General features: G+C 45.7%; 1 non-coding gene across 1 annotated transcript; it reads right to left on the bottom strand.

The window, feature by feature from the left end:
- Nucleotides 1-3,189: 3,189 nt before the first annotated feature.
- Trnat-ugu lies at nucleotides 3,190-3,263 on the bottom strand. The gene has a single exon. It is a non-coding gene; the product is annotated as a tRNA-Thr (tRNA).
- Between the last annotated feature and the right edge of the window lie 23,524 nt (nucleotides 3,264-26,787).

Here is a 26,787-nt window from a genome sequence, read left to right as displayed (position 1 = left end):
CTGCAGACATTTTGCAGCCATTCAGGGATTTAATGTTACGAAACAACCTTGGAATTTTTGTGGACGACAATGCGCCGTGTCACCAGGCCGTAGTTGGTCTGAAGAACATTCTGCAAAATTCGAGCGAATGATTTGGCCACCCAGATCGTCCGTCTTGAATCTCATCGAATAGTGCTAACAGACAAGTAATACACCATAGTGGAGTTCGTGGACAAAATCCTGCAACGGCAACATTTTCGCTGTTTGGCCAGCTACAGAGGCAACATGGCGTAATACGAGGGTTGTCCAGAAAGTAGGTTCCGATCGGTCGCGAAATGGAAACAACTAGCCGGCCGGTGTGGCCGTGCGGTTCTAGGCGCTTCAGTCTGGAACCGCGTGACCGCTACGGTCGCAGGTTCGAATCCTGCCTCGGGCATGGATGCGTGTGATGTCCTTAGGTTAGTTAGGTTTAGTTAGTTCTAAGTTCTAGGGGCCTGATGACCACAGATGTTAAGTCCCATAGTGATCAGAGCAATTTTTGGAAACAACTGGGAAAATCCGGTAAAGCTTTGCACAGATGTGTTGGGCAGTGTCTCTAGTATGCCTGTCGATCGTGATGCGACGCTCTCTTCAGTTTTGAGTGAACAGTGAGCACGTAAAGATGCGTAGGGATTAGCGTCTACCGCCAAGTATGAGGGCCTGGTTAGAGATTTCGCCTGTGTCATGCAGCCCACAATACACAACTGTCGAGCAGTTCCTTCTTCATGCCAATTCTCGGCCGCACACTGCACGGGCAATGAAGACGCTCACCCACGCTACAGTCCGTAATTGGCTCCCCCTGAGTCTCATCTCTGCTCACAAGAACCGCTGGCTATGAAGACAAAATTCTTCCGCAGACAACGAGATGCAGACCAGTGCAGATAACTGGCCGAAAGCATAGGCGGCTGCTCTCTATGACGAGGTTATTGGGAAGTTGGTACAACAATACGACAACACTCGAATTTAGAGCAGTGACTATGTAGAGAAGTAGGTGAAAGATGTACCTAACTGTTGCAGATGAAAAGTTTCTCGTTTTCACTGTGGTTTCCATTTCGCAGCCGATCGGAACTTACTTTCTGGACAACCCTCGTATTTCTGCAAGGGACGTCCAATGACTTGCTGAGTCCATGGCAGGTTGAGTTGCTTCAATACATCGGGAAAATGGAGAGCCGACACGATATTATGAGGTATCACACGATTATTTTACTTAAGTGTAATTTTGTAAGAATCGACACCCAGGGGTAATTTATGAGGGCCAAGTCTTCCTTATTATTCAGTCCGTTGCGCGACAGATCCATTTCATATCTGAGTTCATGGGGAGCAATCTGTCTCTCGGTCGGTCCAACCGGTATAAAATATTAATCTGATCGAAAGATTGGTTGTCTCGAGTCGGCGTCCTGCAGTGTTATCAGGGAGTAACTTCCATCGTACTTGAGGGAGCTATAGAAAGTAAAAACTGTAGGGGAAAGCAGAGGTTATAATACATGCAGCAAATAATTGAGGACATAGGTTGAAGTTGCTACTCTGAGATGAAGACGTTAGTACAAGAGAGGAAGTTGTGACGCGCCACATCTAACATGTCGTAAGACGGCTGGGAAAAGAAAAAAAAAGCATATTACTGCTTACCTCAATCATGCCAACGATCGTTGTTTTTCTGTGTAGACAGCAATCTCGGTACGTTTAAAATGCCGTCTTCGAGGTCATTAGAGACGGAGCACCAACTAGGAATGAGACGTTATAGGGAAAGATATTGGCTGCGCGCTATCAAAGAAACCATCCTAGTACGTGAATTGTCGCCCCCCAAATTCGACTTCAGTTTCTTAGCACTGCAGCGCTCGATCTTGCAGCTTTTGTTGCGAAACACCGTACTCCAGGTCACTGCATGTTGTCCTTTCCTTCATCAAACACCAAGAAATACTTTCTTTTCCGAAGCACACTCTGTTCTGAGAACTGAATGTGCCATTCAACGTAATTTTTAAGAAGAATGTTTCAAATAACTAATGAGTGCAAATAGTGCCTTTCCATTTCATTAACCGTTGCCTCGTTCTTTAACATTTACATGTACGCATGAAGTGTCTTCCGACTGGCAGAATATTCAATATATATTTATATATTGGCGGGCTGTTTCCTCCGGCAAGACATTCCCCGAATTTGAGGAAAGATGTGATTAGCGATTTCGTACCTTCTGCTGCAGTCCAGGACGTATGATGTCCTCATCTTCCACCACTTACGTTTGACAGTGGTTTATTGTTAAAGATTTTTTATATCATGTTTTTCAGTCTACATATTCTTTTAGAAAGATATCACTTGCACATCTTTGTTTTATCCACACCGGTGAATAAATAAAGAAGTTTAGCCGTTTGTGATTGCAAATATGTCCTTTCGAAAGATTAACAGTTGCTTGTGAACATCAATAAACTCAGATTGTATGTTCATAACATAAATAAAAATCTGAAAACTGTCTTCCAGTGTCATTTCTTCAGTTGTTAAAAATGGAAGTCACTTCGATGCATAATACGTGGCAATACCAACTTCAGTTACCTAGTTTTAGAATAGTTTGGGACTGTTATTCATTCTTTTCTATCAATGTTATTGCAGCACTCACCCTCCACAGTGATCTGTCATTGTGGCTTGAAATTATTCCAGTATTACATATCCACTGCAGTTTTGCATAATACAAAAAAAAACCCTCAAAAATTTTGCATTTACTTACATTTACCACGCTTCCGAGACCTTTTTCTGTTTATGTACTCCTCAAACTTCGTTTCAGCTGTAGGAGTGCTGTTTCAGTATCAAAACAACAACAAATTACTTTTGCTGAAGAATACGTTCTTTTACATTGGCTTCCATAGAAGTCCATACATAACGTCACCACCTAGAAAGCATGACACTTTTTACGTAGTTGCTGGAGTATCCTCAGTCATAACCTTCAGTTGACCGTTATTTGTATTTTAGTTTCTGTTGATTACCGATATATACCTTTTTTCTTCTAAATCGACTTCTGAACTCTTATGCATATACATTGTACTGAGTAGCACTCCTCGCAATTTTGCACTTTTAGCAGCAGAATAATTTTGACTGTGAACTTTAATTTCTGTAATTACTATGAAATGGACACGCTTAGCTGCTTACAGGCGTTGACATACGTCAACGGGGACAGATGAAACTGTGTGCCCCGACCGGGACTCGAACCCGGGATCTCCTGCTTACATGGCAGACACTCTATCCATCTGAGCCACCGAGGACACAGAGGATAGCGCGACTGCAGGGATTTATCTCTGGCACGCCTCCCGCGAAATCCACATTCTCAACGTATTGTCCCGCACTACATTCGTAGTGCCCCCGCCCATTATAGTCATTACTCGCGGCGCGTTGCCGATTCCTGTAAGAGTTCGGGCACTGTTTGTGCATTCGGAAACAGGGGAAGAAGATGATCAAGTGGTCGGTGAGACTTAACTATATATATACTAAGATGGTATTAGTATGTATTTAATATCTGTATCTCTTCATCTTGTACGTTTCCTTTCTCGCTATTAATTTCCTATTCGATGTACAGAAACAATATTCCACTTTTTTTATTTCCAATCGATGTTTGTAGCTCTTGAATAACTCATCTCTCTCTGTATTCTTTTTCCAGCATCATAATTCCAAATGCCTCATTCGAATTTTCCTTTAAATGGTATTTCGATTGTTCTACAAAATCAGAAATGTATAGTTTCTCACTCACCACATACTAATAACCTCCAGATAGTGTATATGCAGATAGCAATGGCAAGAAGCATAGGCTGATAGAGAAAGAGAGAGATGGAGGCAGGAAGGGGTGCAGGCAGAGGGGGGGGGGGGGGGGGGGGAGTAATTCTGTGTAACACAGCTGTGAAACTGGCTTACGCTGTCGAGGCTCTCCATTCAGGTGTTAGAGGCATGCAAGCGGTAGTGGACACAAGGCTAGCGTTTCTAACGATTTTAGACCCGTTGGAGAACCTGCATATCTCAAGACATGATTGGCATCAGAAGCAAATAAGCCACCATCTCTTCTCGAAGATAATACCGTACTTCCTACAGTCTGGCTTCAAACAAACATTTGTAGACGGATACTGCATCTCAGAAGCTCAGGACGGACTTGTTTTGACGTCAGCTATCAGCCGCCCATCTTAACACTTCAAACTTGTAGCTAACTTCTTAGAGGAGTCAAGTTATTTCGTCTCACGGCAAACATATGCCAAGCTACGTAACCGAATCGTGAAGTGAAATGTTTGCCAGCGAACCAGATACAGCGAAAAAATGGAGAGCTCCTCAAATGCTTTATCTAACGATTTTGCTGTCCAGAGACTGTTGAAACGAAAAAATGCAGTAACTTCTTTTACATTTCAGCATATACACGTTTCTGTCACGTACAGTGAGTGGTTTTTCATACTTCGTTCAGCTCCAGTACTTATATTTTTTTATCGCATAAACCGAAATTGGCTGTGACGTATTAAACCTGTCTCTTACTTAAACAAGTATTTTTTGTGCTTTGAGAAAACTGAGCTTTGTAGCAAAATAATACAGCAGGATTAATGAGGGATCAGACGTCCGTATATCCTAAATTTCAAGTAAAATGTATCAGAAGGATGCAGAGGAAAAGCTTAGATAGCGAGAAGACGATTGTGAACCTTTAGCGATCACAACTTTAGTATTTTAGGACACTAGCACATACACACACTACTAAGTCCTGAAAAAGCTCTCTGCTTGAACCGCACGGCAAAGAGTTTTATTTTTATTTTTTTATTAGTTGTTGTGGGGAGAAACGGTAGTGCATGAAGTGCTAGAGAATCTGAAAAGCTGGTAAAATAAGTGAGAGAAAGGTGAGATTTCTGAGTTTACAGAATATTCTTCAAATTATATGTGGTATCCTTCTTATTGCTAGAGTCAAGGATTTTGCATTGGATATATCAGAGGGCGAAATTTCGTGTTTAGTGCAAATCACGCTTCCAAATCTTGAGAAACATTTGTCTTATCTCCATAACAATGTTTTTAAAATTTTCCATTTAGTTCAATTTCACAATTGAACGTTTATTTTTTTCAGCTGATTAAAATACCTTTGCTTTGTCAAAACTGCAGGAGTAACAGGGATGGATACTTTGCCTTGAAAGGGCGTTACGAGCGACGGAGGATGAAACTTTGACAATGCTAACCACTCGGACTGGTGTAACGTCTGAAATATCCTAAGACTGAAGCCAATAGGCAATACGTCCAAGAGACTTGGGTTACATCTTTTCTCTAAGGCTGAAAGTTGATGGTGTTTTGAAAGAAGAAAACACTTTCACATTCCTCTACCACCTTCCGATGATTCAGAGATCTAAGTTCCGCATTCATAGACAGACCCTCACCTCTGAGCTTGATCTTCATTAATTACTGAAGAGAACGGTGCTGCAATACCGAAAGTGGAGAAGGAAGTCTTGTGCGTCATTCCAGAGAATAGAGCAGTCCTGCATAGAAGACTACATGCGTATGGAGAAGTTGTTTCAGTGGCACTTGTTCCCCATCACTCGTTCTTTCCGTGGTTCGACTTTATTCAGCATCAGTCGTTTTCACGCGGACGATCATTCACCATCTGCGAACTGCAATATTCACCACGCGGCAGGGGAAACATTCCGTGTAGCTATGCCGCAACGCAGCGCATGGCTTGGAGGTGAGCAAAAGAAGCGCATTTACCGTGTGCAGACCGAAACTTCGTGGCCTATGAGCAACCGAGTGAGACCCACTTGACCATAGAAGCCTCGTAGGCGACTGTGTCATCAAGTTCGTGTTTCTAGTCAAAAAAGTGCACGTTATAATTTCCGAGTATGCTGCACACTGCATGTGAGTGACTGTGGTGGCGTCTGCTAACACCAGAAGCCAATAATTTTGGTAGACTTCGCTCTTATTACATGCTGTCGGAAAAAGACAATGTACACCTGGAAATACGACGTCTTGATACATACTATGATGGAGTATGCAACTTGGGGGCGGGGGGGGGGGCGAGGAGGGGATAATAGATGTACTGATAGTGGGTTTTACCTCGTCCGCCAACAGATAGCATGGAGGCATAACTTACCAGAGCGCCATCTGCGTCTATCCTTTAATAGGGAATGCTCACAGCCAGAAGGCTCAATGTGGTGCAAACGTGTGAAGCAAGCGGGCAACCATGCCACGGAGCCGCACTCGTGCTTCCTACAGCCAACTGAGAGAGTTTGTAAGGGATCACATTGTGGGCTTCCAAGTGGCGGGACGGTCCATTCGGAAAACTGCTACACAAGTTCGATGTGTTGCGTCAATTGCACAACGATGCTGGTGTTAGTGGTCGCGTGAACATTCTCACACCCATAGACGAGTTTCTTGACGTCCACGCAACACGGATGCCCGCCAGGATCATCGTTTTGTAATGACAGCAGTGGCAAATCGTACAGCTACCACTACACAGATAAGAGGACTCGTCAGCCCAGATCTGTCGACACGAACTGTTGCGAATAGTTATTTACATTGGGGGTACGGGCACGCACAAAAAACCTATTTTCCACTAACGCCACAGCATCGACCTTCACTGCTCGACTGGTGCCGTAAGAGGATCCTTGGAGGATGGAATGGCGCGTCGTGGTCTTCAGCGAAGAAAGCAGATTCTGCCTGCAAGCAAGTGATGGTCGTTTGCACGTACATCGTAGACCTAGTGAGCACGGTCTCGTAGAGTGCATTCGTCCAAGACGTACAGGTCCCATCCCAGGCCTTATGGTATGCGGTCGATAAGCTACTACTCTCGTTCACCTTTGCTGTTCCTGGATGGGACGTTAACCAGCTCTCGGTAAGTGGAGAACATTGTTAGGCCCGTAATTTGGCCATTCTTGCAACAGAAAGATTCTTCCAACAGGGCAAAGCTCGCCCACACACTCCAAGCGAAACTCAACGTACTCTGCAAGACGTGTAGCAACTCCTTGGACCATCACGATCTCCAGACTTGTCTTTAATCGAGCACATGTGCGATATGACGGGACGAGAGTGATTCGTGCGACTCATCAATCAACAACTGTTACAGAACTACATGTACAGATGAAGCTATCCTTGGGCAGTATTCACCAACTGTACGTCCTCCCCGATAGCAGTCCGCTGTTAGCAGCGGTGGGGCGAGGTCGTCGTGCCTGTGACCCCCTGTTAGCGCACCGCGCGCGCGAGTGTTTACTGTTTACCTTCCGCTGCGGCGAGCGTCACGCGTCCGTGTCTCGGTAGTGCCATGGCGCACTCGTATCGCAAGTCCACAATTAAGATCACATTTCAAGCGGACTACGCAAGACCTCGAGCACTTGACATTGAACGTTTCATCCGGGAAGAACTTCATATTGCACCTCAAGACATCAATGGGATGCACTTTTCTATAACACAAAGTGTCGTCTACATAAAAATGATCAATGAAAAGGCGTGCACTGACGTTGTGTGCCGACACGCTCATGGACTTAAATTTAAGCATTCTGATGGTCACATAGCAACTGTCACGATCGACCCCGCTGGATTAGGCCTTCGCACTCTGAGGGTCTTCGAGCTGCCATTCGAAGTCCCGCCAGATGTTGTGATGAGAGCTTTCAAACCGTACGGCAACGTGCTAAGCCACTTGGCTGAAAAATGGAGTGCGACAAATTAAGATTGAACTGACGAAGCATGTGCCATCCTATTTAGTAATTGGCGGCTGCAGAGCCATTGTCATGTACGACGGACAACCGCGTACTTGCGCCGGCTGTGGCCAGGAAGGACATGTCCGATCGGCCTGCATTCAACGCCGACTGACTCAGACACCGGTTGGTGAAGTTCCTTCCCCGGCGACGCCTACTTCACTTCCCATCACGTATGCAGCGGCTGCAACCGCAACAGCTGTTCCTGCCCAGGATCGTAACACCGTATTGCAGTCAGTGGTCGATGACAGTGTGGCGGACAGCATATCCCCCTCTACGACGTCATCGGCAGACTTGCCTCAAGACGGTGATCACTTGTGCCACCAAGACGAGCCTAAAGAGGAGATGGAAGTAGAAACTGAAATTGTCTCGACATCTGCCTTCCTACCAATGGAGACCGCATCAGATGATTGTGGCCCGCACTCTGACACAGAACAACATGTCCGGAAACAACGGTCCCCTCGAAAACGCAAGAAACGGCGCCATACGCCATCCGATGATTGCCTGCTTCGGATGTGTGACCCGGACGAACATCCGGCGTCGGACGACACTCAGGACTCTACCACCACAACTCACCCTTCCCGTCACGATGCTACGGCGGCTACAATTTCTGAGCCTCGGTCTGACAACATCACTTCTGCTACTGAGCATGCGCGCAAGCGCTCTACTGACAGCACTAATCAACAGCTACCAATTGCTGCATCTGATTCTTGGGCGGATGATGTCGAGGATGAGCCACAGCACCAGGAGGATGCCGAAGGCAGAGATACTCCCTCGGCTGTACCCAGCACCAACCAACAACAGTGACTACGGCTGTATCGTCAGCCTCTGTGGGGCCGCCCCTGCCGCCCACACCTGGCCTCCTACACAACCCAGTTGCCGACCTGGCTGACCAAACATACCGTCTAGCGACGATTAACATCAACAACATACGTGCCCGACATAAACTAGCGATGCTACAGGATCTACTCAACGCAGCAGACATCGACATTGCGCTCCTTCAAGAGGTGTATGTCGCAGACTTCGAGGGACCCTATGGCTACAAGACTTGGGTCTCACATGCGTCTGCCAATGGCAGTGGTGTGGCGATCCTCGTCCGCGAAGGTATATCCGCAGAATACGTCGAGTACCTCCCTGACGCCAGAGGCATGGCTCTTACTATCCAAGGAGTCACACTTATTAACATCTATGCACCGTCAGGATCTGGTCGGCGTCGTGAACGATCCACCTTTTTCGCTCATACAATCTTTATGGGCCGTCAGGACGCCTTGATCGTGGGAGGGGACTTCAACTGCAGCCAAGCACCTAAGGATCAGTTACCACATCATTCTCCCTGCGCAGAATTTACGACAATTATTAATAATCTTCAATTGGTGGACTCGTGGGAACATGTTTGTGGCGATCGGCCCGGATTAACTCACTACACCAGCCATTCCTCCAGCCGCATCGACCGGATTTACATCTCGCGCTCCATAGCTGTGGGGACAAGAGCTGCCGAAGTTTGGCCCACAGCATTTTCTGACCACGAGGCCTACATCTGCGCTATTACCCTCGGCCGCCAGAAGGTATGGCACAGCCGTGGTCCTTGGAAGTTGAATGTCGCCCACCTAGCTTCTCAGGAATGCCGCCACCTTATAGAGAACACGTGGGACTCTTGTAGCCGCCGACGTGGCACCTACCGGTCTACACTGTCGTGGTGGTTACTCCGCGCCAAACCAGCCCTCCGGAAGACCTTGATTGGCTACGGCCGAGATGTTGCAGCCTGGAAGACACATAGCATGGATTTTTACTACAGCATCTTAAGGGAATGTACAACACTGCCGTACTCACCTGCACGGCAGGTGACGATGAACCGTGCCAAGGCACATATCATCAGATTAACGCGTTGCCACCTTGAGGGTGCGATCGTCAGAGCGCGCACTCAAGACAGAGTGGCCCAGGAGGAGCCGTCTATGTACCACGTCATTGCAGAACGACGGCGCCGACGCAGGACACTGATCCAAGCTATCAGGACAGAAGACGGACGACGCCTTGATACCCAGCGCGACATAGGAAACGCCCTTCATGCTCACTACACTAGGCTGTACTCGGAACATCGACATCCCCCAGAAGTGATCGCCGAAGTCTCTCACTCACTTATGGCTCTATCTCTCCGACAGAGGCGGCGGATTTGACTGCAGATGTAACGGAAGAGGAAATCATTGAAGCAATACAGGCTGGGGCTGCTCATAAGTCCCCGGGATCTGATGGCCTTCCTCTGGAATTTTACCGGACGTATCAACAATTGCTGGCACCAACAAGGACTGATATTTGCCGCGATCTTATGCCTCCTGCAACGCAGATACCTGGGGCCTTCCTAGAAGGACTGATTGTGCCCATAAACAAACCACGAGGCGGATCCAGGATCAGTGACTATCGGCCCTTGACCTTACTCAACAGTGACTTGAAGATTTTCATCCGGCTTCTGGCGGCACGCCTAAAGCGATCAGTATGATGTGTTGTGTCGCAGGACCAGGCATCGTTAGGTGGTGACCATAATATTCGCACTGCATTGTGCCGATATAGAGGTATGATCGCGCTAGCCAAAGCTCGCCAACTGCCAGGAGTTTTGGCCTCACTCGACTTTAGCCAGGCCTTTGACAGAGTCGACCACACATTTTTGATGGAGGTACTGCGACACATGGGGTATCCGGACGTCATAGTTAATGTACTGATGCGTCTCCTACGCGGCGCGACGTCCGTGTTATATAATGGCCGTCTCACGCCGCCGATACAGATCCAGCGATCGGTGCGACAAGGCTGCCCTCTTTCGGCGATATTGTACGCCCTCGTCTGGGAACCACTCCTCTGCGGCCTCCGACAACGCCTGACTGGGATGTCCCTTGGTGGACATACTTTTTGCTGCACTGCCTATGCGGATGATCTGGTACTCCTTCTTCGCAATAATGACGATGTTCGTGCAGCACTGGCGTGGGTGGCGACCTACGGCGCGGCATCGGGGAGCCATCTCAATCTCCACAAATCACACGCCCTGTCTATAGGCAGAGGCCTACCCGACAAGAGCGTCGCACCGCTACGAATCAGTGACACAATCCGCGGTCTTGGCATTGATTTCACATCTGACATGAAGCGTTCAACAGCCCTTAACTACAGGCGTTTATTGAATCAGATGAGAGCAGGAATAAGTGACCACCGTCTGAGACATCTAGACCTCCTGCAACGGACACGATATGCTAACGTCTATTTGGCGTCACGTATCCCCCATTTTGCGCAGATACTCCCCATACCATCTACCCTGGCTCATCGCATGTTGGCGGTTTTGGGATCATTTGTTAATACGGGTATGCTATTTAAGATTCGTTACTAGTCCCTAACCCTCCCGAGGAGCACAGGGGGTTTAGGCCTTTGTCATGTTCAGGACAGAGCGAAGGCCCTGTTCGTCAGCTGTCACCTGCAACTGTGGCGACGAAGTCCGACGTGCCTCACAAGTCACTTACTGGAAGCCTTACGACCAATCTCACTCGCACCCGCTGTAATGATACCGGACATCCCAGCACCTTTCTTCTGCATTAGCCAATTCTTCCTTCAATTAAGCTACATCCGCACCGCACTACTACCCACAGGCTTGATGATGACGAGGACGATATATGCTGCCATGCAAATTAACAGGACGCCGAATGTGATTGAAAGCAAACACCCCAATACAAAGTGGCGCGCTGTGTGGCAGGCAGTGAATGCCTGATGGAGGTACTGCGACACATGGCGTGCAATCTGCATGGTACGTAACTGTTAATGGGAAACAGTTGTGCAGTCCCGCCTACATCACATCCACCTCGCTGATTCACCCTTGTGTGCCACATGCCAAGTGATTGACACGGATGAACATCGTTTCGAATGCGGGTCGGCAAAGGACGTTTGGTATTTGGTGCGTCACATATTGGCTTTTCTCACACGCACGACTCCCGACAGGATAACTACCCGATCACTTCTTTTCCCCGATGAGATGTATTTCCCAAGAGCAAAAACGAACTCTGTGACGTGGATCAGCGGCCACGCTGTTCACTACCTCTTCGGTAATGGCGAAAAGACTACCTCAACGAACGACATTGTGCGATCGTCAAGAACCCTAAATATAGGCAATATTTTTCTAATTTCCTTTGGAGCGCATTCCATAATCCGCCTCGCAGCTGGATTATCGATGACATGAGAAGATAACCATAGCACCTCTTACCAGTTCCTTTTTTATGAGATTGAGCAAACAACGGAAACAACACAGCAACGAGAAGACAGTCATCGAAAAATTCGCAGCGGGCTATAGTATGGAGCATCCTTTGTCGTAACGGGACGATTTCCTATTATTCTGCTTATGTAGCCGAAGAGGAACGGCCTTCCTTTTATCCATTTGTATAAAAATAAAATAAAATAAAAATAAAAAAAGCAGAGAAACAAACCTCCCAAAATCCTTTTTCCTTTTTTTTCATTTTTGTTAATAAAAAGTAGCTAGGATAGCTGGCTATTAAAAAAAATGCCCATTTGTGTTACGTACGCATTTTGTTATTTTAAGCAGTGTAGTAAAAAAAAGCTGCGTGGTCATCGTGACGGATTGCCGTCCTACGGGCCCGGGTTCGATTCCCGGCTGGGTCGGAGATTTTTTGACTGGGTGTTGTGTTGTCTTCATCATTTCATCCCCATACGGCGCGCTGGTCGCCCAGTAGGTCGTAGAAGACCTGCACCAAGGCGGCCGGACCTGCCCCGCAAGGGACCTCCTGGCCAAGGACCCAAACGCTCATTTCCATTTACCAACTGCACGATCGGCAGGAAGCTAAAGTTAGCGCCTGCACTGCCACCTGTGAAGGCTACACCACTTACTAATATGGGTGTTTCAGCATGGGTCGATATCTGTTCCCTCCGAACCGCTTGAGCTATTGATCTGCAAGTGTAATAATTTCACGTACTTCATATGCACTGTTGCAGCAATAAACCTGAAGCGACTGAGCGAGGTGGCGCAGTGGTTAGACACTGGACTCGCATTCGGGAGGACGACGGTTCAATCCCGCGTCCGGCCATCCTGATTTAGGTTTTCCGTGATTTCCCTAAATCGCTCCAGGCAAATGCCGGGATGGTTCCTTTCAAAGGGCACGGCCGACTTCCTTCCCCGTCCTTCCCTAATCCGATGAGACCGATGACCTCGCTGTCTGGTCTCCTTCCCCGAAACAACCAACCAACCAACCTGAAGTGAACTGGAAACCTCTAAAATAGTGTTCTACTTTTTTCCGGCAGTATAGAAATTGGATTTGTCCTTTCGTATCTTCTTAATCTTTATTGTGTTGTTTGCTTTGTTCTCGTGAGACAATGGAACGTTTGCAAGAGGTGTTGGTATTTATCGCGTTACCTTTCTCCTACAAAAGATAAAAAATATCTGAAAGCAAAACCGTATTTACATTTTTCAGACAAAATTCCTTCTCTGTGAATTAATAAGAACGTAAACAGATAAACCTGTGTTAATGAAAATTATTTCAACAGTGAAAAGGTCAGAATTATTTTACGAGATAATTATTTTCGATGTTATCTGGCATTTAGCAAGAAAAAAGGATACAAGGATAAAACAAAAAGGCATTTTTTTCGTTCTAGATATATGTTTGACGTGCTTGCAAGTGTACATTTTCTCTAGCAGATAAACAGAAATGTTTGGAAATGTTTAGAAGACACTTCTCCTATTCTTCCAGCTCTCAGGAGAGTAGAGAATCTAGCACACTACTTTTGACAAGAACATCTGGTATGAATTATGCTTTTCTCATTAATAAACTATACTATCATAGCTTGTTCCTCCACTTTGTTACTATGTTTCTGTTTTTCGTAAACAGGATAGCCTCTCGTAACCTTATTACCAAACTGCACAGCAGACAGGTCTCACAACACATGAACTTTTGAGGCTGACGTGTAAACGAAAAGGCCGGCCGTTGTGGCTGAGCGGTTCTAGGCGCTTCAGTCTGGAACCGCGCGACTGCTACGGTCGCAAGTTCGAATCCTGCCTCGGGCATGGATGCGTGTGTGATGTCCTTACGTTAGTTAGGTTTGAGTAGTTCTAAGTTCTAGGGGACTGATGACTTCAGATGTTAAGTCCTATAGTGCTCAGAGCCATTTGAATCACTTTTTTGTAAACGAAAATGACAACTCGAGCCAGACCAGACTCAGTACAGGAATAAAACGCCAGGGGCGCTGCAGTAGACTCACTTGTCTCGAGTAGTCATTGAGACAAAGTCGATCGTGTAAAGGTACCTCCCCACCGAAAACCAACTCCAACGAACTCGGCTACAACTGTTTTCAACTCGAAGGGGTTAAAACCATCCTTCAGCATCAGCTAAGGCCCGAAGATGGTGTATTGAAGCGCAGAAACTGGGAGCCGTACAATAAATGACATCATAAAGACGGCTGTGGGTGTTTTATTTTCTTACGTAAGTGAACGGCCGTAGTTCCCGAGACATCCAATCACAAGGATTGGCATATAAAAATAATTGAAGGAAGTTTTTCCTAGAATTTTTAGTCTATGGCAGTCAGCAAAAACACGACAGAGTCGGATGACTGGCGTATGAGCATTGCCGTATGTCTACTTTGTTTCTTTCTAGTGCTTATAGAACGGTGGCTCACGAATGATCCGCAGAAGTAACTGTTCAGTTTTTATTGGAAACTGGAGTTTGGAAATTTTTGTGTGGTGCTTCAGATTCAATAATTTTTTGAATACATTATTCCAATTTAATAATCTTCTTATTTTAAGTTTAAGGCAACGATATCTACTATGTTGTTTTTGGGTCTTAAAATATATTTTAGTTGCTTCCTATCAGAGGGAAATGTTGGCAAGATATAGTGTATTTGAGTACGCGTCCACGTATTTGAAGTGTTTCCGACAACTTTTATTTTTTACGTGAAGATTGAAGTACATGCTAACAGCTATGGTAATCTGAGACATTAACAGTAACTTTCAGTTCCTTGCCTTCGGATAGTGAAATACTGGGAAGGAATTGAATATGTAGATGTTCCCGTAACTGTATGTACAGTATTAATGTGTTAAGAATGTATAGAAAGTAATTTACAATCATTCATGATAACCCAGCATGCACTAGGCGCAATTTCACTGAACTTGGACAGTTAAATGCGATGAGAGTACATTTAACTTGTATGACTGCTGCCTGTTACCAGCAATCGAAGTATTAAAAGATGTTGTAATTCTGGTAATACTGCAGCTCTATAATTTCTGTCCTTGCTTTGAATATCCTGTGCGTCTAGCCTGAAGGGTTCTTCGGATGGCCGACACGTAATTCTGACAAACTTCTTCAAACCTTGCCTGTCTACAATATAGAGCTCCTCCAATACAGGATTATAAGCACAATGGGTTTCTCTTTGTGACAAAACTTCCTGGACTAAATGCGTCTTTTTTGGATTGATTTTGTGCCAAAAAAAAAGAGAAACGTCGAATGTGTGTGATAACACGAGTTTGAAACTGTTGTCAATATTTTTCGACAACTGACCATTCTCAGTTTGTAGATCCCGTAACAGTTGCAAGTTTACCAAACTTGCAGCAGTTATGTGTCTTTGTTAGAGTTGGTTTTCGTTTTAAATACACCTTTAAAGTGGCCTTAGAAGTGAACCGCGGCGCAGCAGTTCGATTTAGCTCTGCGTGAATATGCTCTTTGATTCATGTATCGACAGTGATCAACTCTATAGTTGCTCCCAGAAGGTATGATGGAGGGAGCGGATGCTCACAGTGGAAATCCCCATCGCACCCCTTACAAGTTTAGTGGTAAAATGGCTCAGTGGATAGTCCTCTAAAACTGAAACAGATCAAGCATGAAAATAGCAAGAAGGTGTACTGAACGGTTAAAAAATAAGCAAAATAGAAACAGTCGGGGGTCCAAGCTGTAGAAGTGCAAGATCGTGCGTATCGCAACAGTCATGGCATCGTGGTTGTGTGGCTATGGTGTTGGACTGCTAAGCGAGGTCCAGTTTCAAATATCGCTTGTACCTCTGATTTTTTTTCACAAAATTACGAACTTTCCGTCCAGTCATTAACGTGCCTGTTTTTCTTCTATAGTCTTGGTTGTTGTCATTGGCTATAGAATATGAGTCATGTGGTAAGAATATATTACCGTCGCAAGTAAATATGACGAACAGTAGACGAGATGGCACATAGACCTCCCACAGGAATGAAAACCAGGTGTAAATTATGTTACAAGAAAGGAATTCAAGAATCAAAACTTCCAAAACGGAACGCAAGAGTCATAACATGTGGTACTTGTGTAGAACAACTAGGAGGTATGTACGTCTGAAGGTCCCTTCCTTACACCGCGCAATCGGACGTTACACCATGATACAGACACAAATGTGAATACAGCGAACAGACACGTCAGTGACCGACCGGACAGTTCATAATTCTGTGAAAAGAAATATGGGGCAGGAATACGGATCTCCCCTTTCGCAGTCCAACATCATGCCCATATAACCACGATGCCATTGCTATTCAAAGTCGTTCGATACAGCACATCTTGAGCTTGTACTGTTCACCGTTTCGATTTGCTTCTTTTCTCACAGTTCGGTACACATTCTTCCTGTTTTCATGCTTGATCAGTGTTCAGTTTTTGTTGGGCTGTCCACTGGACCATATTACCACTAAATCTTAAGGGGTTGAGATGGGGAGTTACCCTTTCCAGTAGCGCTCGGTTGTCGAGCGATGGGGAGAAAAACGAGGTTGGGTTTCTTCCGATGAGACGGCGTGAGCTGTGGTGCGCGCCTAGCGATAGTTGTGCACTTGAGTGGCGAACGGATGGAGCACACATGTATTGCCGTGGTGTTTTGGAGCGCATCGAGGAGAGACGGTTCGCTGGTTTGGGGCAAAGTGGACGGAAACTTCTACTGTACGTCTTGAGAGAGGAGCCGAGGCTGTTGTAATACGGCAGAGTGAAGGCGACTTCTCACCTGGATCGTGAGCATCCTGTGGACCCGTATTGATTTGTCCGCTTGTTGCGGAGATTCCCTTTAACACTGGTGAGCTCTGATAAAGTTCCCTGGAAAATTGTTATTCTTATGGGGAAACTTACTAGCCTTATCGCACTCTCGTTGTCTGCCACAGTGAGGTTTTAAAAAACAAAAAAAAAACAAAAAAACAGAAAGCGAGAGAATCCGGGAACGAGTTGAGTGTAGTTATAAAATTTGTTCAGATATTTGTGAAGTGACTGAAGTGTGCTGAGCGCTGCCAAATTTGTTGACTGAGATTGTCACAGTGGTTAAATAATTAGCTAGACAGCAGTCGGATCTGTTGATACATTTAAATAGTTATTTTGATTCTGTTCCTTAACCAGCACAATAGTTGCTTAAGTCCAAGTAGTTAAATTTGGTCCATTTGAGGAAATCTGCACCGGTTCCTTTTAAACTGTATGGGTTGATTTGTTCTGAATCTGTGCTTAAGTTCCTTTCATGTGTTACAGGTAGCTTAGTCATTGTGCTGGCAACACCGATAGCTTGTACGGATTATGTATGTCACGGCCTAGTGGTCACTTGTTACCGCTTGGCGTAATTATTCCGTCACGTGATGCCAGTAGCTACGCCCGCTAGTTCTATACATGATGCCTCAGTCTGCCTTGAGACAACGTGGAACATCACTGTTGTGTAAAATTTAACTTTTGAAGTGGTTCAGAGAATAAGTCATTTAATGGAACGCTGCTTAGTAGTTTAACTAGTTCTTAATTTTGTTAGTCTCTTTCAATTTTATTTTGATTACCAGTAAATTTTGTCACTGTAAGAACTCTTCGTCTTATAGCCGACGTAATTTCTGGGGTTTCAAGTTGTATGAGCAGTTCAGGGTTCATTTGAATTTTCTTCTGTAAAGCTTCGTTGTTGAAATCCACTGTGGACGTGATCACTCAAAGCTGTAGTTAGGATCTTATTTATCCTGTGGGAAATTTTATCTGGATAAATGTGTTTTAAGCCATTATGTGTTTATTACCTAATCCACCACCTAGCTCCTGTCTATCGCTCCATTTCAAGATGATGTAATATGCGTCATCTTTGGCAGCTTCTGCCAAACTATACAATTATTATTCGTCTCTGCATCCCACACTGAAGCCATGTGAAGGCCATTCGGGTCAATTACCCAGGTGCAACTTTCGTAACTCATCCAAGTGCTAGCCCAGCCCGACAGCGCATAACTTCTGTGATCTTACGGGAACCGGTGTGACCACTGCGGCAAGGTTCAAAATGGTTCAAATGGCTCTGAGCACTATGGGACTCAACTTCTGAGGTCATTAGTCCCCTAGAACTTAGAACTACTTAAACCTAACTAACCTAAGGACATCACACACATCCATGCCCGAGGCAGGATTCGAACCTGCGACCGTAGCGGTCTCGCGGGTCCAGACTGCAGTGCCTAGAACCGCACGGCCATTTCGGCCGGCTGCGGCAAGGCCTTTGGCATTTTAATGCTACTATGCCTTTTGGTATAAGAACGCGAGGTCGACGTAAGGTTGTTCCTGATGAGACAAATCATGTATGGCATCAAGGACACGGTGTTGTGATACTGTAAATGTTGTTGGCAATACGACTGTATATTTCCATAAATAATGTGACTTTGAAAGAGACTACACAGTGATGTTGCCAAAGGCCGAGAAGCGATTTACGTCAAATGATAAGGTCTACGGTTCCTTGGCAGTGTGAAACATTTCAGTTTCTAAGGAAACGCAGTCAAAAAATTCGGTCATTTATGTCATATACCCTATGTGCTCAAAAGTATCTTGACACCCGGCTGAAAATGACCTAAAAGTTCGTGAGCCCACCATCGGTAATGCTGGAATTCAGTATGGCATTGGCCCGCCCTTAGCCTCGATGACAGCTTCCACTCTCGCAGGCATACGCTCGATCAGGTGCTGGAAGGTTTCTTGGGGAATGGCAGCCCATTCTTCACGGAGTACTGCACTGAGGAGAGGTGTCGATGTCGGTCGGTGAAGCCTGGCACAAAGTCGGCTTTCCAAAACATCTCAAACGTATGGGATTCAGGTCAGGACTATGTGCGGACCAGTTCATTAGAGGGATGTTATTGTTCTGTAACCACTCCGGCAGAGGCCGTTCATTTATGAACAGGTGCTCGAGCGTGTTGAAAGATGTAATCTCTTCCGAACTGCTCTTCAACAGTGGGAAGTAAAAAGGTGTTTAAAACATCAATTTTGGTCTGTGCTGTGATAGTGCCACGAAAAACAACAAGAGGTGCAAGCACCCTCCTTGAGAAACACGACCACACTATAACACCACTGCCTCCTAATTTTACTGTTGGCACTACACACGCTGGCAGATGACGTTTACCGGGCATTCGCCATACCCACACCCTGCCATCGGATCGCCACATCGTGACCTTGATTCGTCACTCCACACAACGTTTTCCCACTGTTCAATCGAACAATGTTTACGCTCCTTACACCAAGCGAGGCGTCGTTTGGCATTGTCCAAGCTCGACCATGATAACAAAGTTTTCTCACCTCCCGGCTAACTGTCATGGTGCTTGCAGTGGATTCCGATACAGTCTGGAATTCCTGTGTGATGGTCTGGATAGATCTCTGCCTATTACGCAATACGACCCTCTTCAACTGTCGGCGGTCTCTGACAGTCAACAGACGAGGTAGGCCTGTACGCTTTTGTGTTGTACGTGTCCCTTCACGTTCCACTTCATTATCGCATCGGAAACAATGGAACTAGGTATGTTTAGGAGTGTGGAAATCTCGCATACAGACGTATGACACGAGTGGCACCCAATCACCTGACCACTTTCGAAGTCCGTGAATTCCGCGGAGCGCCCCATTCTGCTCTCTCACGATGTCTCATAACTACTGGGGTCGCTGATTTGGAATACCTGGCAGTAGGTGGCAGCACAATGCACCTAATATGAAAAACGCATGTTTTTGGGGGTGTCCGGATACTTTTGATCACATAGTGTAGTTTGACACTCGCCCAGTCACTCATCGGAACCTATACGATTGGCCTAGAATTACGAAATTTTGCAAGAAGCAAAGTTTAACAGTGCAAGTAAAGGAAAATACCGAAAATGGGAATTTATAATTATACTAAACGAAAAAAATATTTCTCCTGTTATTTGGTATCTGACTTCAAACTTGAAATTGAAAAATTCTCGAAAGTCTTGGAATTCCCCGGACCGATATCCCGACAGTATCAGTCTCTTTAATAGGCGAAAATCGTTGAAAGTCTCTATTCCCAGGATGGATGAACTGTCGACACACAGAATTAAGTTTGTACGGAATCCTCAGAGGGCGAGTCGCACTTGGACCTGGTCAATTGTTTCCACTTCTCTCCCCTCCCCATTCCCTCCATGTGTCACCTGTTTAAACCGCACCTCATAGTTACACACCATAGTATTCTGATGTGTTTATGCACGACACGACGGGTTGCTTACGCAACTATACTGCTAAATCCAACAGTTATGCACAATACCTTTCTATTTTTTGTAAAATAATATAAAGTACTTAATTAGCTTTTTCCTCTGTTTTTTCTTCCTTTTATATCTGAAGATGATCACATACAATAGAAAACAGTCCTATTAGAGTAGAGTCTCGATAGTTCGAGGTGAACGGGACCGGAACCACTTCGAACTATCGAAAACTCAGAGACTATCGAAATTTAAATGGAAAAAAGAAATATTATAATATTGTAAGTAATACAGGTCAAAATATGAACTTTGTTAAAATAAAAGTATTTACACATGCATTTGCATTGGCAGAATAATAAGAATTATTTATTTAGACAAGTAATAGTGAAGTGTCTTTTGTTTGGCGAAGCTGCAACGTTTCCTTGCGGCAATGTCACGCCACCGTCTCACGAGCAGTAGATCAGTTGGTGTCGCCTCAGGCTGTTGTTTCATGTAGCATACCGCGGCCTCGAGAGCAGCGTAGCCATTTGTGTGACTCATCATCGGTGCAGGCTCTGCCTCGTCATACACTGCGATGGAATATTAACCATGTCAATTATAGAAGAGTCTGTCTCTTCCAACTGTTCATCCGAATTTAACCACTCGCCTACTTCCATCTCTTTTACCTCTCCACACCCTGTCAATCTTCTGATTAAATTACACAATGGTTGATCATACTCATCTGCTAAATCTTCAGTTTCTGTGTCTGGCATACTTTCCTGTAAAATTTTCCTCCATGACTTAGAAATTGTGTCTGACTTTATTTCGCTCCAAGATTCGCTAATCCAGTACACGACGTCCTTCAAAGTCACTTTCTTCAAAGCTCCTACAATGCTTTCGTTGTCTTCGGAATGCAGGATTGACTGTAGCAATCGCCGTCGATACTTTTTTTAGACATTCCAGAACGCCCTGATCCATGGGCTGAATGAGACAGGTAACGTTTGGTGGGAAAAACACGGCGTGGATACCGTTGCACAGCAGTTCTCCTGCACTTGGATGTGAGGACGCATTATCCATGAGCAAAATTGCTTTGCATGGCAGTCCCCTTTCTTTTAAAAAATTCTTGCAGGCAGGTACAAATTAGTTAAAAAATCAATTCTTGAAGATATCCTGATTCATCCAGGCATTATTCTGATGTATCTTGACAACCGGAGGAGCTGAGATGGATACATTCTTGAATGCTCTTGGCTTGGCAGACTTCCCAATCACAACTAGTTTTAGTTTGTGGTTTCCAGTTGCATTTGAAGCTACCATAACTGTGAGCCGCTCTTTGCTCATTTTGTGCCCAGGAGCACTTTTTTCTTCACAAGAAGCAAGTGCTGTCGCTGGTCACATTTTAAAATTTAGCCCAGTTTCGTTACAGTTATATATTTGTTCATTAGACAAATTTTCGTCAGTTATGATTTTTTTAAACTTGACGACAAATTTTGAAACGGCCTGAGCGTCACCAGAGAGTTTTACTCCACATACGTCTAGTTGACGCACTCCATACCTCTTCTTCCACTTGTCGAGCCAGCCCACACTAGCGGCGAAATTGTCATCTCCTTCCTGCAGCTGGTTTCTGAAAAACAACGCTTTTTCTTGCAAGATTGGGCCAGAAATCGGAGCACCCTTCTGTCTCTGTTGGGTAAACCACATGAGCAATGCCTCACTTGTTTTTTCGAAGTATGGCTTCTTTATACTTCTTCGACTGAGAGATTCGTGTGAGCATTTCTGTGAAAACTGTTCCAATTTAAGTTGGTTTCTTCGTCAGTCACCAACAGTAACTTCAACGACACCATATTCGAGAGCAAGTTTTTTTTATTGTTTCTCCTTTGTCAAGTCGTCTTAGTGCTTCGAATTTTAGATGCAAAGACACAAATTTCCTCTTTTTTGTTACAGCACTCATCTTTGTAAGGCGTACAACGGAACACACAGTCAACAAACAAAACGACACACAACACTGTACGGTACAGGTACTGGGAACTACAGCAGCGTATGAACTCCCCAGTTTTGATCGGTAGCAGCCGGCAGCAATCGGAGTATTTCGTGCCATACTGACAATAGATGTTCGTGCAACAGGGCAACGTTATCACTGAGCTGTACTCTCCCTATCTATCTTTTGCAATGATGTTTTCATTATTTATCATGTCAGTAAAAAAAAGAAAGTAGATCGTTGCAACATTTTTTTTTTAAGAAAAGAGGCTCGGATTATTGGAAACTCGAACTATCGGGACTCTACTATATTAAAAATATGCAACAGATGGAAAAATAAACGGTATATAATTTTTCAGATACTCTTAAATCTTAGTTACCTCTTTCATCACTTTACGGAGACTGCACCGTGCGCCGATCACGGTACAGCAGTGACGGAAGCAGACTTTTGCTGCGACGTTTCTCGACGCCGAAGCCCCGTCAGGTAGCGGCGCTGACGCCCGCCGAAGGCGGCGTGCGGGATGCGCCGTGGCCAGAGCGCAGAGCGCGCGGTGCGTTGTGTATACATCTCTGGGCGTTAAACTGTTTTGACGACGACAGCGGGAACGGCCGGTTTTTACGCGGGGGCACGCAGGAGACACGCAGTCTCCTCCGTCAGCGCGCACACATTTACTAAAACACCCGCTGCCTCCCAAAAACAGCGCGGCGCACCGCTCCGCCGGAAGCGCTGTCTCCGCGGCACCGCCGAAAAACCGAAATCCGGCCGCCGGCGAAAGCCGCCTCGCGAAATCGGAAGCGTTACTCCCTGACAGTGACGAATTGTCTTATTCACATCACAGAACCTCCTCCACGAGAAGCTGCTCAGCTCACTTGGGCGATATGCAGATAGCAGTGAGCTTACTTGCAGAGTTGAGGAGTTGGGTCCTTCTTCTACGACGTGCTCTGAGGATGGCTTTGTGCTATGTTGACTGCACCTTCTTAGAGAACTATTGTTTCATGTTGTCCACAAAGATGCTTACATGCTTGGTGTTTATAATCATACTGTCGGTGTTCTGAGTGCTGCTGTGCGGGCTGTATACGTCGCAGGACGCTGGGACATTGTCGCTATGTCCACTGATCAGTGTGTTCGTGGAGTATGTTACAACAAAATACACTGGACAGCCAAAGAAACTGGTACACCTGCGTGATATCGTGTAGGGCCTCCGCGAGCGCGCAGAAGTGCCGCAGCACGAAGTGGCAAGGACTCGACTACTGTCTGAAGTAGTTCTGGTGGGAATTGACACCATGAATCCTGCAGGGCTATCCATAAATCCGTAAGAGTACGAGGGCGTGGAAATCTCTTATGAACAGCACGTTGCAAGGCATCCCAGATAAGATTAATAATGTTCATGTCCGGGGAGTTTGGTGGGCATTGGAAGTGTTTAAACTCAGAAGCATGTTCCTGGAGGCACTCTGCAGCAATTCTCGTAGCCGAGCGGTCTAGGGCGCTGCAGTCCTGGACTTTGCGGCTGGTCCCGGCGGAGGTTCGAGTCCTCCCTCGGGCATGGGTGTGTGTGTTTGTCCTTAGGATAATTTAGGTTAAGTAGTGTGTAAGCTTAGGGACTGATGACCTTAGCAGTTAAGTCCCATAAGATTTCACACACATTTGAACATTTTTGAGCAATTCTCGACATGTGGGGTGTCGCACTGTCCTGCAGGAATTGCCAAAGTTCGTCACAATACACAGTGGACAAAAATGGATGCATGTGATCAGACAGGATGCTTACGTAAGTGCCACCCGTCAGAGTCGTATCAAGTCATATCAGGGGTCCCATATCACTCCAACTGCACACGCCCCTCACCATTACAGAGCCTCCAACAACTGAAACAGTCCCCAGCTGACATACAGGGCCCATGGATTCATGAGGGTGTCTGCATACCCATACACGTCCATCCGATCGATGCAATCGGAAACGAGACTCGTCCGAACAAGCAACAACATTTTTCTAGTCATCAACAGTCCAATGTTGAGGCGTAAAGCTGTTTGTCGTGCAGTAATAAAGGGTACACGAGTGGGCCTTCGGCTCCGAAAGCCCATATCGATGACGTTTCGTTGAATGATTCACACGCTGACGCTTGTTGACGGCCCAGCACTGAAATCTGCAGCAATTTGCGCACGGCTTACTCTTCTGTCACGCTGAACGATTCTCTTCAGTCGTCGTTGGACCCGATCTTCGGCCGCAGAGTTGTCGGAGATTTTATGTTTTACCGGAGTCCTGTTATTCACGGTATACTCGTGAAGTGGTCGTACGGGAAAATCCCCACTTCATCCCTACCTCGGAGATGCTATGTCCCATCGCTCGTGCGCCGACTATAGCACCACGTTGAAACTCACTTAAATCTTGGTAACCTGCCGTTGTAGCAGCAGTAACCGGTCTAACAACTGCGTCAGAAGCTTGTTGTCTTATATGGACGTTGCCGACCACAGCGCCGTATTCTGCCTGTTTACGTATCTCTGTATTTCAATACGCATGCCTATAGCAATTTCTTTGGCGCTTCAGTGTAATAGTTCCACATTCTGCCAATAGGTGAAAATACGGCGCTTAAAGCAGTCAGAATGTAAAATGTTTCCTGTTTTGACATGACTACGCCGTTTATCAGTTGGCGACACATACTGATTTCTTTTGCGAAGTTACGTTGGTGTGAAAGGTTAAGAAGGTTGAAGTTTTCCGTACGAAACGCAATAGCTATTGTGAAGAAAGACCGTGGGCTGTTGGAAAAGTTTTTTTTTTTCGGAAAAGCATCAATAGCAGCGCTGCATTCTGCATTCCGAGGATATCGCCGATAGTAACAGCTGGGAAGAGTCCCAATGTCAATAATACGCTAAGGAATATGATCAAAAATTTGAAGAAATAGGGTAATTACGTAGTGCACGAACGAGAGGGAGGCGGCCCATTCGACAGCAGTTGTTGATGAAGTTGCTGTATCTATAGCCGACCGTACCGCACATGCCCCAAACTCTGCAGCCAGTGCTCGGGCTGTGTCAAGAGAATTGTCTCACACCTGGTCAACAGTTCAAAAGATTTTGCGGCGCATTTTACACTAATATCCGTACAATATTCTGAATGGACACCAAATGAAGCCCCAAGATTGGTTACAACACTGTGACTTTTGCGTTTTTGCGCGCATGGAAATGGATGACATGTGGCTGGGCAATATTCTTTGGATGGACGAGGCACATTTTACTCTGCAAGGCGCCGTCAATGCACAGAACTGTCGCAGATGGGTTTCAACGCCGCCACATGTTGTACAAATGGTTCAGATGGCTCTGAGCACTATGGGACTTAACATCTGAGGTCATCAGTCCCCTAGATTTGAACTACTTAAACCTAACTAACCTTAGAACATCACACACATCCATGCCCGAAGCAGGATTCGAACCTACGACCGTAGCAGTCGCGCGGTTCCAGACTGAATTGCCTAGAACCGCTCGGCCACATCGGCCGGCTATGTTGTACAGGAACACCCACTGCACTCAGCTTGTGTGGTCTCACCAGCTCCTCCATTTTCAGCCCGTTTTCCTTCGAGTAGTTGACACATCGCGGGTCTGTTAGATGTGCAGTGACACCTACACGTTATAAGGACCTCAGGACCTCCTTGTGCCACACGTGCGAGAAGGCATATGTATCCACACCACTATTTTCATGCAAGATGTGGTGATACCACATATCGCTTGTTAGATGAAACATTTGCTTCGGGAATCCTTCGGTAACGATCGCTTCTTCTTTAGGCGACTGCAAGATGCGTGGCCTTCCAGATCCCCCGACCTAAATCCATGTGACTTCTGATAGCCGGTCTATCTCATAGATCGTGTCTATCAGGGATGTATCCGGATGTTTCCTGACTTGAAGGATAGCATACCACGACTTATCGCTCTGATTGCGTCGGATGTGCTGCGAGTAACAGTCGACCATGCCATGTTACGGATTCAGCGTGTTATTGAGTCTGGAGACCATACTATACACGCTCTAACTTGTGGCCATATTCTAATAAAAGTGCCAGAACCATCTTTATCACGCCTTTGATTGTCCTCCCCTTTCCTGCAATCACACAACATTCTGACTGCTTCCAACCCCATATTCTCAGCTGGTGGTAGAAAATGGAACTATTATTTTTCCAGCATCGTCCGCGAGCGCATCGAGTAATGAACATACCTCCGATGTTTCAGTGTCCTGCCCTCACTGCTGCTCCTGGAACACCATCATATTAATTATAACCCCTGGTATTTCGCACTGGAGCCCCAGGGCACAGCAAAATCTGACATACGCAGAAGAAGCGACTGTCAAATATACAGCTGCGATAAAACGGATATTAAGGTGCAACTTTGTTGAGCTGAATGATAGTGGCATTTTACCGTTAGAAACTGTAAACGCATCTTCTTGAAATTATGTGGTCAAAATAGAAAAAAACTCTGGATTTTAAGGTACGTGGCGGAAGTCTCCTGCAGAAGTACTGATCCATGCTGCATCTGCAGCCGTCCATAATATCGAAAGTGTTGCCAGTGCAGGATTTTGTGCAAGAACTGACCTCTTTATTACGTCCCGAAAATGTTCGGTGGGATTCATGTCTACTGATCTGGATGGTCAAACCATTCGCTCGAAATGTCCAGAATGTTTTCGAACAGTCGTGAATAATTGTAGCCTCGTGACATAGTGCATTGTCATCCATAAAGATTACCTC

This window comes from Schistocerca americana, chromosome 7, assembly GCF_021461395.2.
Source record: "Schistocerca americana isolate TAMUIC-IGC-003095 chromosome 7, iqSchAmer2.1, whole genome shotgun sequence".
In the NCBI taxonomy this organism is placed as follows: domain Eukaryota; kingdom Metazoa; phylum Arthropoda; class Insecta; order Orthoptera; family Acrididae; genus Schistocerca; species Schistocerca americana.
Note: the sequence above shows the minus strand (reverse complement) of the source record. Positions and strands in the feature narration are given on the sequence as shown.